This window comes from Zootoca vivipara, chromosome 11, assembly GCF_963506605.1.
Source record: "Zootoca vivipara chromosome 11, rZooViv1.1, whole genome shotgun sequence".
NCBI classification, from domain to species: Eukaryota; Metazoa; Chordata; class Lepidosauria; order Squamata; family Lacertidae; genus Zootoca; species Zootoca vivipara.
In genome coordinates this window covers 11,492,783-11,508,857 of record NC_083286.1, presented here as the reverse complement: position 1 = coordinate 11,508,857, position 16,075 = coordinate 11,492,783, and the positions used below count along the sequence as shown (strand labels likewise).

Here is a 16,075-nt window from a genome sequence, read left to right as displayed (position 1 = left end):
GATGGAGACGGTGAAGAAGGTCCTCTTCGCCGTCGCCATTGCCACTTGGTAGGCTCGAAGTTGAGCTCTAGCCCGTGTCCGGTCTGATTCAAAATGAGTTTTCCGCCACCGGCGCTCTAGCCGTCTCAACGACTGTTTCATTGCCCTCAGCGCCGGGGAAAACCACGGGGCTGTCCGGGCTCCATGCAATCTGAGAGGGCGCTTCGGAGCCAGACAGTCAATAGCGCTGGTTAACTCCGCATTCCAGCGGGCCACCAGGGAATCAGCTGTAAGGCCATCGACATGGGATAAAACATCCCCTACCACTCTTTGGAAGCCAATTGGATCCATTAAGTAGCGGGGGCGGACCATCCGAATCGGTCCCACCTCCCTGCAGAGGGAAAGGGTTGCGGAGAAGTCCAGTTGCACCAGAAAGTGATCTGACCATGGCACTTCTTTTGTTTCGCTTTTACTTAATGTCAGATCACCAACATCCATAGAGGTAAACACCAAGTCCAAGGCATGTCCGCGGCTATGAGTTGGGCCAGACTTATTCAGGGACAGCCCCATGGTGGCCATGCTTTCCACGAAGTCCCAAGCGGCTCCTTGTAAGGTCGTGTCGGCATGGATGTTAAAATCCCCTAAGACAACCAAGCTAGGTGTCTCCAGGAGCACATCCGACACGACCTGAAGCAGCTCGGGCAGGGAATCCTTGGTGCAGCGGGGAGGTCGGTACACCAAAAGGAATCCTGTACTGCCTCTATTGCCCAACTTCCAGAACATGCACTCAGAGAACTGGGTCTTCCCAATAGGACGCCTGGTGCAAACTAATGACTTCCTAAAAATCACTGCAACCCCCCCTCCCCGCCCAGATGGCCTGGGTTGCTGTGCATAAGAGAAACCTGGTGGGCAAGCAGCGCCAAGAACGGGCCCATCGGCTTCCTCCAACCAGGTCTCTGTCACACATGCCAGGTCAAATCCTCCATCCACAATCAGGTCGTGAATGGCGGTGGTCTTATTCATCATCGACCTGGCATTGCACAGCAGCACCTTCAGGTCATGTGGGTATCCCTTGCTGATTCCAATATCCGTCCGGTCAGGACCAGACCTGGAGGCAGGGATAGTCCTCAGACAACGACTAAGTCTGCCTCCTCGGTAATGACATGGTCTGGTCTTAGCGTAACTCCTCCTCCTACCCGTGACCACTGAGATCGGTTGTTCCAGTGCACACACCCCTGTGGAATCTGCCCCAGCCATTTTGCTTGCTGGGACCCCCTCCCGGGCAGCCCTGACCCCTCCCCTTAAAAACAAAATAAAACCTCTAAAAAACAGCAAAGAACTCAACAAAAGAAGAACACAAAAAAGACAATAAAACAATAAAACCAAAAACAATAAAAATTACAAATACACTAAAATTTAGCAGATTCCCACCCCCAACTAAAAATCCCTCCCACCTACCACCCCAAACACAATAAAACAATAAAACCAAAAACAATAAAAATTACAAATACACTAAAATTTAACAGATTCCCACACCCAACTAAAAATCCCTCCCACCTACCACCCCAAAGAAGATAAAAACATTAAAAATTCTTTAAAAGGCATTTTAAAAAGGACTCTGTGCTGTTTCAAGTTCCCCTGGGCAGCACCAGCAGCAGAGCGGCGGCAGCAGTCCTTTATGAGGCCTTCCAGGCCCCGCCCTAGACCAGGTGGAAGGAGGCAGGGACAGGGCCTGTGGGCACTCACAGCAGGAGAGAGTCCTGGGCAACACCAGCAGCAGAGCAGCGGCAGCAGTCCTTTATGAGGCCTTCCAGGCCCCGCCCTAGACCAGGTGGAAGGAGGCAGGGACAGGGCCTGTGGGCACTCACAGCAGGAGAGAGTCCTGGGCAGCACCAGCAGCAGAGCAGCGGCAGCAGTCCTTTATGAGGCCTTCCAGGCCCCGCCCTAGACCAGGTGGAAGGAGGCAGGGACAGGGCCTGTGGGCACTCACAGCAGGAGAGAGTCCTGGGCAGCACCAGCAGCAGAGCAGCGGCAGCAGTCCTTTATGAGGCCTTCCAGGCCCCGCCCTAGACCAGGTGGAAGGAGGCAGGGACAGGGCCTGTGGGCACTCACAGCAGGAGAGAGTCCTGGGCAGCACCAGCAGCAGAGCAGCGGCAGCAGTCCTTTATGAGGCCTTCCAGGCCCCGCCCTAGACCAGGTGGAAGGAGGCAGGGACAGGGCCTGTGGGCACTCACAGCAGGAGAGAGTCCTGGGCAGCACCAGCAGCAGAGCAGCGGCAGCAGTCCTTTATGAGGCCTTCCAGGCCCCGCCCTAGACCAGGTGGAAGGAGGCAGGGACAGGGCCTGTGGGCACTCACAGCAGGAGAGAGTCCTGGGCAGCACCAGCAGCAGAGCAGCGGCAGCAGTCCTTTATGAGGCCTTCCAGGCCCCGCCCTAGACCAGGTGGAAGGAGGCAGGGACAGGGCCTGTGGGCACTCACAGCAGGAGAGAGTCCTGGGCAGCACCAGCAGCAGAGCAGCGGCAGCAGTCCTTTATGAGGCCTTCCAGGCCCCGCCCTAGACCAGGTGGAAGGAGGCAGGGACAGGGCCTGTGGGCACTCACAGCAGGAGAGAGTCCTGGGCAGCACCAGCAGCAGAGCAGCGGCAGCAGTCCTTTATGAGGCCTTCCAGGCCCCGCCCTAGACCAGGTGGAAGGAGGCAGGGACAGGGCCTGTGGGCACTCACAGCAGGAGAGAGTCCTGGGCAGCACAGCAGGAGAGAGTCCTGGGCAGCACCTGGGCAGCTTCTATATGACATCATCTGGATTCATAATTCTGAGAAGAAGGATTTGAGGAGAAGTGTTCGCAAGATACGAATCAAGGAGTCTTCTATTTCTCTCCTACACTATGCAAATTGGACTGATACAGTGCACAGTAGAAGCCAAGGCTGCTCTGCTCTCCACATGTCCCTCCCTCTTACTGAGAAGGAGAAGGTCAAGGTAGCAGGAGCTATTTATGGTGGAGACTCAACAAATGAACCAGTCCTCCAGTGCTCCTGCTCTGAGCTCCCACTACCTTCCTTGACCTTTTGGTTAGCGGCAGTGAGGTGTGTTGTTGGGAAGGCAGGAGAACAATGCAGCCCCAGTCACGCCGTCCTGCCGGCCTATTGATTGTATATATTTTATTTATTGTTAATCGGTACTGAAGGCCAACCTGGCCAAAAGCACGTTGGTTACTGGTTCGTTTTGAGCACCATTGCTTACCTTTTTAAAGCCCTATGTGGCTCGGGTTACCTGAGGAAACACCTGCCTCCCGAAGGAACATGTGCTCCATATCAGCCTGTCCACACCTCAGATCATCGTTTCCCAACCTTGAGTCCCAGGTGTTGTTGGACTGTAACTCCTATCAATCCAAACCAGTATGGTCAGGGATGATGGGAATTGTGCTCAGACAACACCGGGGCATCCAGGGTTGGGGAAGACCATACTAGATCATCATCTGACATTGTCCTCCAGGCACCATTACCATCCGAAGTGAGGTGGGTGGCAGTGGGAGAAAGCGTTATCATTGCTGACACCCCGTTCATGAAATTCTATCCCCAGGGAAGCTCACCTGGTTGCCTACTTTGCTACTTTTGTTGGAAACAGGTGAAAACATTACTTTTTCTCAGCTTAATTATAATAGTTTATAATAGTTTATTATTTGTACCCCACCCCATCCATCTGGGTTTCCCCAGCCCCTCTGGGCAGCTTCCAACAAAAATTAAAATACATTAAAATGTCACACATTAGAAACTTCCCTAAACTTCCCTACTTGTTACACCACGGATGATTTTATTACCACAAGGTTTTTCTTCACTCTTTTATGCTTTTTAATTTAATAAAATGTAATAAAAACCACAGGGTTTTTATTCACTTTTGTATGCTTTTTAATCTTGTAACTATCTTGTGATACATATATTGTATAAGGCATCCTGAGAATATTTACATTCAGTGAGTGTCTGTGTAATTGTTCCCTGTGGCACTGCTGTTGCTCATACCCTTTTGGTGAATCTCTTCTTACTTGTTTCTTCTTGAATGCTGAATCCAGCCTCTCTGTTTGAAAGCTTTAATCAATAATAATGAGCAAAAGCGCAGGGAGCTCCGTGAACTGCGGTCTGTACTTTCTGACTCCCAGGACTGTCAGGCTCCATCTGTCATTTGTGACATCATAGCTGTGGGGCGTTCCTTAATTGTGGCTGCAAAACCCAGGTAAATGATAAACACTTTGCCAACTACAATGCACTGAATGGACATGCTTAATGCAGCTGTTTTGTCTTCCGTCAAAGTCCTGCTGTTTGCAAACTAAAGCCTACAAGGTAAAGAGCCCAACTTTCACCAAGCCAAGCTCTGGTTGCATCTGTTTGATTATGGACCAGTTGGAATTCAAGTTTCTGTCATATGTACAGTGGTACCTTGGTTCTCAAACGTAATCCGTTCTGGACGTCCGTTCCAAAACCAAAGCGTTCCAAAACCAAGGCGCGCTTTCCCATAGAAAGTAATGCGAAATGGATTAATCCATTCCAGACTTTTAAAAGCAACCCCTAAAGCAGCAATTTAAGAGGAATTTTACTACCTAACTAGACCATTGATCCATAAAATGAAAGCAATAATCAATGTACTGCACTATAAAATAAATAAGACAGTATTGTAGGTGATAAAAATCAAAATTAAAATTGTTTGGATGGGGGACTTTTACCCACTTCCGCATTCACACAGTCAATCAATCAGTAGCTGAACTGGGTTCCACACATTCACAAAAACAAATTAATTGGAAAAGCCTCAAAAACAAAAACGCAAAATAAATAGCAAAAATGAAAGAGCCAAACTCAATGCATTCTGGAAGTCCATCTGACTCCCAAAATGTCCGAAAACCAAGCTGCAGCTTCTGATTAGGGCAGGCGCCCCAGAAATAATACCCGACAGCTGCATCGGACGTTTGGCTTTCGAAAACTGGAATGTTTTCGGTGTTTGAGAACCAAGGCGTTTGAGTACCAAGGTACCACTGTATATAGTAGAATGGCAATGTGAATTATATAGGCGAGTGAGAATGACTTCATTTGCACATAACGCTAAACCAGTTCACGGCATCACAATAAACATGCAGACTCTCTTGGAGAAGAGATATTGATCACTTTGCTCTTCCTCAAGTCATTCTGCTGCTGAGCTGGGCTCAGCCATCACAAACCACAAGCTGCAACCAAAGGTTGTCCTGTGTTTTTGCAGCTCAAGATTTGACTGGGAGAGCTAGCCTAGGTTTGGACAGCAGCCAAAGCCAAACCATGGGTTACGTCAGCACAGCAGCAGAATAGCTAAAGGAGGAGCGAAGCAGCCATGGCCTCCGTTCTGGTAGGCCACATATTTGCAGTTTATGTGTGACCTGAGTGTTTTTGCTGTGCCGTTTTGCTTCTCAATTTCTCAAGCAAAACTGGACTCTGCACCTTGAAACTTGAAGCTCTTGTAACCAGATCTGCAGGACCTTCTGAGTTTGTGTTTGTGAGGGTGAAAGAATAGACTCAGTACCTGTCCCTCCCAGTAGCAGAATCTGGGATCAAAGCTATCAACACCCTTCTATGATGCATCTGGGATCAGGTCTCAGTTTTCTTTTCCCCTCCCTGTCTTGCCACATCACTTTATGCACGAAACACACATTTGTAAGCATGACTCTTAATAGTTATGGCAGCAGAGTCTTGGGATATGAAAATTCTTTTTATCTACTTTTCATATGTGCCTCTTTTTTCATCATCAGCTTGTCCTAATGGCTCTTCACACTGAATTTCATTTTGATTGGGTGGGGGAAAGCTCGTATTAGGCTTGGCAGGAGTTAAAATCCAGTGAGGCTGTTGTGCAAGTAGAGCTTCCATTAATCCCCACACAGGCATGCTCTTGCACAACTTGATATGAAATTTGAAGTGCATGTATTGAAAGATCTGCACCTGGGTTTGTGAACAGAGGACAGAGGCAAGTTATATGGTACAAAAATGCAGTAGATTTCTGATACCCAGTTATTAGCATAAAGGTCAAAGTGACCTATACTTCATGCCAACCCGTAGCTTTGTGTGAAGGAACAAACAGGGCTGTCTAAAAAGTGTTGTGATTTTTACGTTACTGCTTAATTGAGCTGATACATTTAAAACATGACCCCAAAAGTATTTATAAAACATGGCAGTACAGGTTTGTTTCACAATTTGCTCTCTGCAATTCTGTTCTGCTCTGTGCCTGCCGCTAAAAAATAATGGTGTTGAATTGCATAACGAATCCCCACAGTTTATACATATTTCCTTTCCCCTCCCTACACACACACACTCAGCCAATTGCTGTTGTAAATCATTCCTTTCTTTTTGCAGATCAAATTAGCTGAGTCAAATTAGCTCCAGTCCTAGGCTCCTTTGGACTGTAAGCTGCTTGGAGCCAGGGACCTTGCTCCAGTGACGCGGGGCCTAAAACTTTATTTCTTTAAGGGAAATCTTCCGCTTCTATAAGTTCATTAGTAACAACCAATGGATTCCAATTGTAAATAAATATTAGACAAGTTTGAGCATAGCTGCCAAGTCTCCCGTATTCCCCGGGAAACCCCATTTTTCCGGCTGTTCCCAGCCGAAAAAACGGATTTTTTTTTTGTTTTCCCCCGGTTTTTTCTGGCGAGGCGGCCATTTTGGAACTGGGCGGAGCATGCTCAGAAGCGACTTTTGATGCTGCTCTGCCCAGTTCCAAAATGGCTGCAGTGCGACTTCCGGTTGGCTACTTCCGGTCCGATCCCAGGTATGAGTTTGAGCATTTCACTGGTTTTTTTTAAAGCTTTGTTCACTAAACACAAATGCAGTAAACATGCTAAATTATATCACTTTTCTGATGCAGACTGAAATAAATAAATGTAAATTACCCTAAATTTGCACAGGAAGGCAAACTCACATCACTGTTTAACTCTTGTGTTACTCTGCGGTGTTTAAAATGCTGCAGAGCAAATGTATGGCTCTATGCCCTAATCTAGGCACAATTACAGTGGTACCTTGGTTCTCAAACTGTTCTCAATCTCAATCTGTTCTGGAAGTCCGTTCCAAAACCAAAGCATTCAAAAACCAAGGCACACTTTCCCAAAGAAAGTAATGCAAAACGGATTAATCCATTCCAGACTTTTAAAAACAACCCCTAAAACAGCAATTTAACTAACTAACGAGACCATTGATCCATAAAATCCATTCCTGTTTCTGATCTGGGCTCTCTTTCAAAGCACAGGCTGTTAAGTGAACCCCCCAAAATCAAAGTTTTTGCTTCTGAGCGCTGATATGTTGAGTTCTTCAATCAATGTGGCTGAATTAATGTTTCCAGAAGGATTTGCCCTCAAGGAAATTGTTCATTCTTACTTCATTGGTAGCATTAAATTTGATTGTTATATAATGTGTATTAATTCTTTGGAGTTATTAGAAAGACAACAGGTTTGCAGCCTTTCCAGAACGTTCCCCTGTATTCTGTTTAGTAGTATTCTCACCTCCCCCCCCCCCCCGCTATTGTTTGTTTTTACATATAAGGAGAGCGAAGCCTCCTTGGGGTGCTTTTCCTTTTAGTTTTCTTCCTGTTCTTTGCTTTTGCAAAGAAAAATATACAAAGCTTTTTTGTGTGGAAGGGAGGATGAAAAACAAACAAGTAGGCAGATCTTAAAAACTACCTTTGTTTTCTTTTCGTGAATGCCACGATGCCATGCGGACTTTTTAATATAGAGAAGAATGTTCTTTGCTAAGTGGACATATTCCGTCATGGAAGGCTGGCACAAGAAAAGAATGCAAAACATCCTTGTCTGTCTATTGCCTTTATGTAAGGTGGACACGTGGGCCGTCTCCCCATCTGATGATGTTCTTGGGCCGCACACCGGTGGGTGTGACTTGTGCTGATCATGGGTCAGGCCTGTCAAGGAAGGCATGTACGGAAAGAATAAGGTTCATTTAAGCACATTGATTTTAATGGGTCTGCCCTGTGTATGACTGTCAACTACCATTGAGGATGTTTTTATGGAATGTGGCAGGTGGCGGCGAAAAGAGAGGACATTTGGGGGCGAAATCCTGCCTGCCCAGAGACTCTGTCTGAATCTGCCTTACTTTTCTGCCAACGGGAAAAAAACACCCCTCCATTTGTCCCCAAACCAGGGGCACCATGTGCCACTGTCCCATCCCCACCGAAGCCTTCCACTCCTGGGTTGTGTGGCAGGTTCCAGCTCTCAGTTTGCATTTCTTAGTACAGAAAGTATTTATCTGATGTGTAGAGATCTTTCCTATTCTAACTAATTCAAGAGGGTTTGGGAGGCTTCTCTGTGTGAAAGAAGCAAGCAGAAGGTTCATGATGTTTGGGTTATTCCTTCAGAGAAGCTGAGGACAGCTGGCTTAAACTGGTCCTCTTATCTCTTTTGTCAAGGTCATGCTGACCATAATAATAAGGCCAGAAGGAGCCTGTGTTTCACTTTCACTTTCTATCTCTTTTCCTTCTGGTGTGCTGTGCTGTACAGTACATAGTATGCTTAGCGTTCAGGTTTAGACTTCTTATAAGTTATTGTAAGTTTAAGTTAAGTCTGCTGCAACTGGATTTCTTATGGACGGTGCCAATCCTGAATGTTTTGGATTTGTGACCATTATGCTCATTTGCCTTCAGTAGCAGTAAAGCTCTGCTGGATGAAATGCAATTGCTTCTGGCCTATTCTTTTGGGAATCTTGTAATATGTTTAAGTTTTTACTCTGCTAACTATGGAATCTGCTCTCTCTCTCTCTCTCTCTCTCTCTCTCTCTCTCTCTCTCTCTCTCTCTCTCTCTCTCTCTCATTTTTATTCATTTCCCAATAAAAATCTTCCAATTATTAACAAATCAAATCAAACCAAATACATTACCACCAATTATATATTCCAAATTCAAATAATTTCGGGGGACTCCCCATGTCCTGGTTTCTAGAGGCAATATTGTTTGTTGATACAGTGGTACCTCGACTTACGAAGACGATCCGTTCCGCGGCGGTCTTCGTAAGTTGAAGTCTTCGGTTGTCAAAGCGCCCGTTCTGTGCATGCGTGGAGCGAGATTTTGCACCTCTGTGCATGTGCGGTGAAAAGACTTCAAGGGTTGTCGACTTTGTAAGTCGAAACCTTCGTAAGTAGAGTCATTCGTAAGTCGAGGTACCACTGTATTCTGCTTTCTTGCTTGTTGGTTGCAATTTCATGATTCTAATTGCCCATCTTCATCTTATCAGTCTGTCACTCTCTGGTATGTGACTCAAAATCTTGTTTTAACAGATCTTTAGATCTAATTAGCACACCGGAGGGGGGGGGCTTTTATTCCATATTTTTCTTGTTGGTTTATTTTGAAAAGTGGATCAAAATTAAGTAGAACTCCCATGACACCAGCAAGATCTCACGGGGCGCACGAGATCTCGCGGGAAGCTGCCGGCCCTTCTCCATTGGAGGCAGCGGGGCAGGCAAGACACAGAATTTAACAGAATTGCCTTTCACTTACCTCGGAAAAGTTGTGTTCATTAGTATTCTCTTGCTGTGGTTTGCCCCATATAGTTGGACTGCATTGACACCCCATGGCAGAACAGCAGTTGAGCAAGTCGCTATGAAGGCCTCTCAGGCAGGAGCGGAGAACCACTTGATGGCCGTTTTAGGTCCCAGGGTCCGGTGCGATAAGAAAAAGAAATAGTAGCCTTACCGCACAGTATAACCCTGTGGTTATTTTCACGGTTAAGCCTATTGTAAAAATACAAAAAAAAATATGGGAGTGTTAAGTTAACAGGTTTAAGTGTCAAGGAACATATTACTCACAGCAGACCGAAATGCAGATTTTTGTGGTTTAGCATTTCATTCCCTGGCAGAAGTTTCTTTTCGCAGATGTTCTCACTTTACTTTCATGCTTAAGCACAGCATGCACAGGACGGTTCTGTGGCTACCATTTTTAGAACGGTAGCAGTAGTAGCCAACACATACATGCATATTTATAGTTAGTGAGGTTTGGGGCTGCAAGCCTTACGAGGACATTTTAAGTGTATGCAGGTTTTATTGTTGCATCCTCTGTGAACCTTGAAATAAGTTTGCCTCAACGAAACCCTGTCGTTTCAGACCTAATAGACACGGCGGTGGCCTCTGTTGTAAGGATGTGGTCGCCTAACTATGTCTCTTGGAGGTGTGGATTCCTGTCCAACTTGCTCTGCTATTGCCCCCTTTGGGAATTAAGTTTCTGGAACCATCCCATGGCTCATGAGCTATGGAATCTCTGGGGCACAGCAAAATGCCTGATATTGGAAGATTTTTCCCCACCTTCGACAATTAAGTGCATTGCAAACTTGCACTCACTGTCCTTCATCAAGTTAGGAGAACTACACTGGGAATGTGAAAAAGGCGGCTATGTAACTTTTTGATCTGTCTTCACTAAAAGTGAATGAATGTGTCCTAGATACTGGTTCCCTTAGAAAGCTGCCACGAGATTATTGCAAACAATAAATAAATTTATGCAATTTTGGGGGGGGGGCATTCTAGAGTATGTATTCACTACTGTATTAGGATTTTAGTGTTGAGGGGTAGAGGCTGTTCTTTTCCCAATGCCTAATTTCCCCCAGAGCTTTTATTTTGGCAGGGTTTTGAAATTTACAAGCACTTAGATTTAGGGGTTGGATATTTGCCTGTGTCTCCTAGTAAGGAGGCATAAACAGGAAGCAAAAAAGAGAGAGGTTTATAAATGCTGTAATTGCATCTTGGAGTTTCTTTTTGCTTTTATATATTTGGACGCTTTGAACATTGCACTGCAAAGGTGTAATTATTCCAGCTTTTATAATGAATCTAGAACGTTGTTGTAATTCATATAACAGAGCCTTAAGAAAACTTAAGTTTCCTTTGAAGATCACTATTATGCTATTCTATTTAAGTTGTTCCAGGCTTTCAGTCATTCATATTCAAATGGATTTTCCCCATTCCCTGTTGGTGTGATGCAGTTGCCCAAATAATTAGTGGTTTGTTTTTCTTTAGTGATAATAAGCTGTGTGGTTGGTCACATGACCTCAATATCTACAGTAGCCTTTGTCAACCTGGTTGTAGTCCTTTTCCCGGACTACAACTCCCAAGAGCCCCTGCTACCGGTAGTAGCACCTGATTAAAATGGTGCTTACCCAGGATTTTGCTGGTATCTAAATGACTGATTAAATTAGTTTCTGTGAGTGCTTTGACAGCTGGTTGTGTGTGCTATTACGAGCTGCTTTTATACATGAACATAGCTGCCAAGTTTTCCCTTTTCTCGCGAGGAAGCCTATTCAGCATAAGGGAAAATCCCTGTAAAAAAGGGATAACTTGGCAGCTATGTACATGAAACTTCTGTAATTTTGCTCACACGTGCAACTTTCAGTCACAGCTGTATTATAAAAATATGCTTTACACATCAATGGACCAAGGCTGATGGGAATTGCTGTCCAAAATATCTGAAGAGGCATCATGTAGGTGAAAGCTGATCTACAGTAGAGTAATGCCCATGAGTAAAGGTAAAGGGACCCCTGACCATTAGGTCCAGTCGTGACCGACTCTGGGGTTGCGGCGCTCATCTCGCATTATTGAAGTACAGCTTCCAGGTCATGTGGCCAGCATGACAAAGCCGCTTCTGGCGAACCAGAGCAGCACACGGAAACGCCGTTTACCTTCCCGCTGGAGTGGTACCTATTTATCTACTTGCACTTTGATGTGCTTTTGAACTGATAGGTTGGCAGGAGCTGGGACCGAGCAACGGGAGCTCACCCCGCCGCAGGGATTCGAACCGCCGACCTTGTGGTCAGCAAGCCCTAGGCTCTGTGGTTTAGACCACAGCGCCACCTGCGTCCCAGGATTGTGCATCTAAATGGACAAAGAAGAACAACCCTCATGTGGTGAAAGAATCTCAAAGTTTTTAATTAAATCTTTATAAGTTATGAAGAGACTTAAAATTTGGGGTAAGTGTGCGCCTGGTTTGTGCACTTGTACAGTGGTACCTCAGGTTACAAACACTTCGGGTTACAGACTCTGCTAACCCGGAAGTAGTACCTCGGGTTAAGAACTTTACCTCAGGATGAGAACAGAAATCGTGCGGCAGTGGCACAGCGGCAGCGGGAAGCCCCATTAGCTAAAGTGGTATCTTAGGTTAAGAAGTTTCAGGTTAAGAATGGACCTCCAGAACGAATTAAGTTTGTAACCAGAGGTACCACTGTATATAGGACCAATGTGCTGTTGACTCCCAACTCTTTCTCTCCTGTCTCTAAACCCAGTTAAAAAAAGCACACCAGTGCAAGTAGATAAATAGATACCGCTGTGGCGGGAAGGTAAACGGCGTTTCCGTGCGTTCTGGTTTCCGTCACAGTATCCCGTTGCGCCAGAAGCGGTTTAGTCGTGCCAGCCACATGAGCCAGAAAGCTGTCTGTGGACAAACGCCGGTTCCCTCGACCTAAAAGCGAGATGAGCACTGCAACCCCAGAGTCGCCTTTGACTGGATGTAACCACCCAGGGCTCTTTTACCTTTACTACCCTTCACCTGCTTGCTGAAGTCTGAGATGAGCTCTCCAGACAATGTTTTCGCTGATGCCGTTTTCCTAACAGTTGGTCCAAAGCCTGTCTTCATGCCTTCGTACATTTCTCGAGTGTTGGCGCTGTCAGCAGCGAGTCGAATGCCCGGCACGGCTTTAGCCAGTAACCATTGCCGCTGGGCAGCCGTTCCTTAGTATGGAGTTTTGCGAAAAGAGCCTGTAGAGAAATGTGGAAATGAGGCATGCGGACTTCTGAACAAACATTTATGCAGATCATAAAGATGGAGTGGTTCATCCGTCACTACCTCAGAGTGGTTGACTATTCCCAAGCACACACCTCTCCCTCCAGGCGGACGTGGCTTAAAAAGGGATAAATGAAGGGGGTTTTCTTTGGAGTTTATTTGCAACATGTCGTCTTGACGGCCTGAGATTCATTTCCCAGTGTGCTTATATGTGTAACTGTGTCAGAGTTCCTGGCACGCTGTGAATAGCAATTTATTTCTACAGTTTTGATTTCTGGGCAGGCAGGAAGCCAATGGCTGATATTAAGTGCTGGAAGGCCAGCTCTGCGTGTAATAATAGAGCCTATCCTCCCTTGCACTCATTTGAACTGAGGGCAGCGTTCTCAATTCACAGGCTTGGCATTGGGGGAACGATTGCTGCCGCAGGCACATTAAAGTTAACATGTAGTAATCCCACAAACGACTTTTTAGTAACCATCTGAAATAGTCCATCCAGGGGTAATAGATGGAAATAGCCTTGCTGGGCGGGCTTCTGCATATCAATGAAGCTCTCTTCACTGGTCTAGTGCAGGACTTGTTTATTGCAGCCCTGTAAGAACTACAGGATATACAAAAATGGCATAGATGTTGGTGGGTGTTGCTGGTTGCTATTTATCATCTCATAAACTATTACTGTTGTTAGCTTAGCCCAGGGTGCGTAGACTCAAATTGTCTATGTAGGTGGTGTTTTTTTTAAAAGCTCTTGTAAAATCAGCTGCAATAAACATGCAATACTGCGTCAGGTGGGAGGATTTGAGAAGAAAATACGAAGCCTATTTGGGCTATGGGAGTCTCTCATGTGGTTCTTCAGAAAATGTTTTTCACTAAGTTGTAGATTGCTTGAAACATGGAATTTGAAGTGCGTGCAGTTTTCAAGGTTGCCAAACTATTTTTTTTTTTAAGGCAGTACAGCTGCTGGTCAGGAACACCTTGATACAAGACTATAGAGTGTAGTTTTGTGGCAAGGGTGAACGAGTGTTTGTAAAAGTACGACTGAACAGCAAATGTATTGCAGAATGCAAAAAGATCTTGTATTTTGGTGAAACCAGTTTGAAATCTTAAAATCGTGTTTTGAGCTATAAGTTTTCAGTAGCATTGCTGAGCAAGAGTCTCAGAAGCTAGAGTAATCATTCAGTAATATAGACTGTAAACTTCCATTGTAAGTAGAGCTTTGTCTTGCAAATCAGATGTTGGAGGTATAAACTGCTGATTATATTGTCAAACAGCAACAGAAGCAGCAAAACATTTAACATTTTCAGATAATGCTAGAACGTGTGTGTGTGTGTGTGTGTGTGTGTGTGTGTGTAGTACATGTGTGTGTATGTGTGCCTGCGTGTGCACAAAGACACTTCAAATTTTGTTCATAATTTACAGTGCAATATGCATGTCTGCTTGGTGGAGTAAGTTTTATTGTGTTCACAGGAAAATGGGTATAAGATTGCAGCCTTAGAGAGGAAGCACCTTCTCTTGGTTTCTAAATTACTGGTTGCATTTGATGGGACCCAAAAGAGTAACCAGGGCAAAGTTTCTTAGCAAGACATTTCCCTTCTGAAAAGCTTTCCTACATTCCTTCTCCTGCTTCTTTTTTGTAGTCTTTGTTCTTTGAGTTCTCTATAACACTACAGAGTTAAATCCTCTGGCAACAGCTGTTTCATGCCATTTATAATCAACCCTGTCATGAATTAATGCAACTCGATACTATTGTTGACTATCCAGAAAGCCTTGCAATACTTAACGGTGTGATTATTTCAAAAGCTGAGATACCTGTGTAATAGCTGCAAAAGTGCTTTGATTCCACTCACCCCCTTTTAAATATGTTTAAAAGCCACCAAGGAGGGGGAGGGGAGGGGGCGTTAAAGTGTGAATTAAGCATTTGCTTTCCCTAAAAGCAGCTTGGCAGAAAAAGCATCCTGCACTTAATATGGCTTTTGCTACATTAGATCATCACAGCTGACGTATCCACTTTGCTCACCCATTTCTTGGGTTGCCTGGGATTCCTCCTACTTGAAATGAACTTCCAACTGGAATCAATTTGAGTTGCTAGAGGAATTGCTATTGCTTTTATTGGGCGCAGGCTTTCATCATACTGCTTTCTTGCCTGCCTCTCATTTCTTGAGTACTAAACATTTGGCCGCTATATCTTGTCACGGTTGTAGACTTGTCAGGTTTACGAGCCTACTAACTTTGAATGTAAATATCAAATGGTACGGCCTACCCACTCGGCTGTGTCGTACGTCAGCTTTTGTACCAGAAATGGTTTGTGTGTGGTACCAATGACAAATTAGTGATCGGCTGCATATAAATACAGTGGTACCTCTACTTACGAATAACTCTACTTACGAATGTTTCTACTTACGAATGGAGCTCCGTCCGCCATCTTGGATGCGGTTTAGATAGGATTTTTTCTACTTACGAATTTTTAGATATGGCTGCTTCTACTTACGAATTTTTTCTCCCAATGCATTCCTATGGGATTCGACTTACAATTTTTTTTCGACTTACAAATGTGCGTTCGGAAACGCATTAAATTAGTAAGTAGAGGTACCACTGTACTGCCATTTGGGAGTCCTAAAAATTATTTCGGAAGACGTCAGAGCTTGAATATCAGAAACCCTGTATTAAATAAGATTGTCAAGTTACACCAGTGTAGAGCTTCATTGAGGGTAGGGGGTTGTTCACCTGTGCAGAATATTTATTATTTCTTTATTTTATTTATTAAATTTGTATATAATCCTATACCCATGTCTCAGGGCGGTTCACAACCCTGCACATTGTGAATTGAAACCATTGTGCCTCCTGATTATCTGCATGTAGACTGGGACCGTGGCAGAGCCAATACAGGCTGCGTTTTATTTGTGTATCACTCACATTTCCAGTTTCTGCCTAGCTAGGTGGGGAACCTGAAGCTCTCCAGATGTTGTTGGACTAGGCTGTATTGCATGAAAACCATTTTCTAGATCAAATTCAATCGGTGTTTAGGCCTAGTATTGGCACGGCAACGTCTTAGGTTCCCCTGCATGATTACCACATGGGTGGGGTATACTGTATTATTATTATTATTATTATTATTATTATTATTATTATTATTATTATTACCTCTTTTGGGAGAGAGAGATTGTGTCCCTTTTCATAACCTACAATTTTTATGTGTTGGTGTTTCAATCTAGTTTTTTTAAAAAAAGATTGTTTCTATAATGCTGGTTTTAATGTACGTAGGCATTTGTTTTAAATATTGTAACTTGCATTGAGTTGCTGTGCCACAAAAGTGACTAATAAAAGTTATTAAATAATAAT

The 16,075-nt window shown here is 44.8% G+C and overlaps 1 protein-coding gene across 7 annotated transcripts in view; it reads left to right on the top strand.

Annotated features, from left to right (window-relative positions):
- Positions 1 to 16,075, top strand: part of SEMA4D (semaphorin 4D) — a 144,940-nt gene that overhangs the window by 62,103 nt on the left and 66,762 nt on the right. The window lies entirely within an intron of this gene.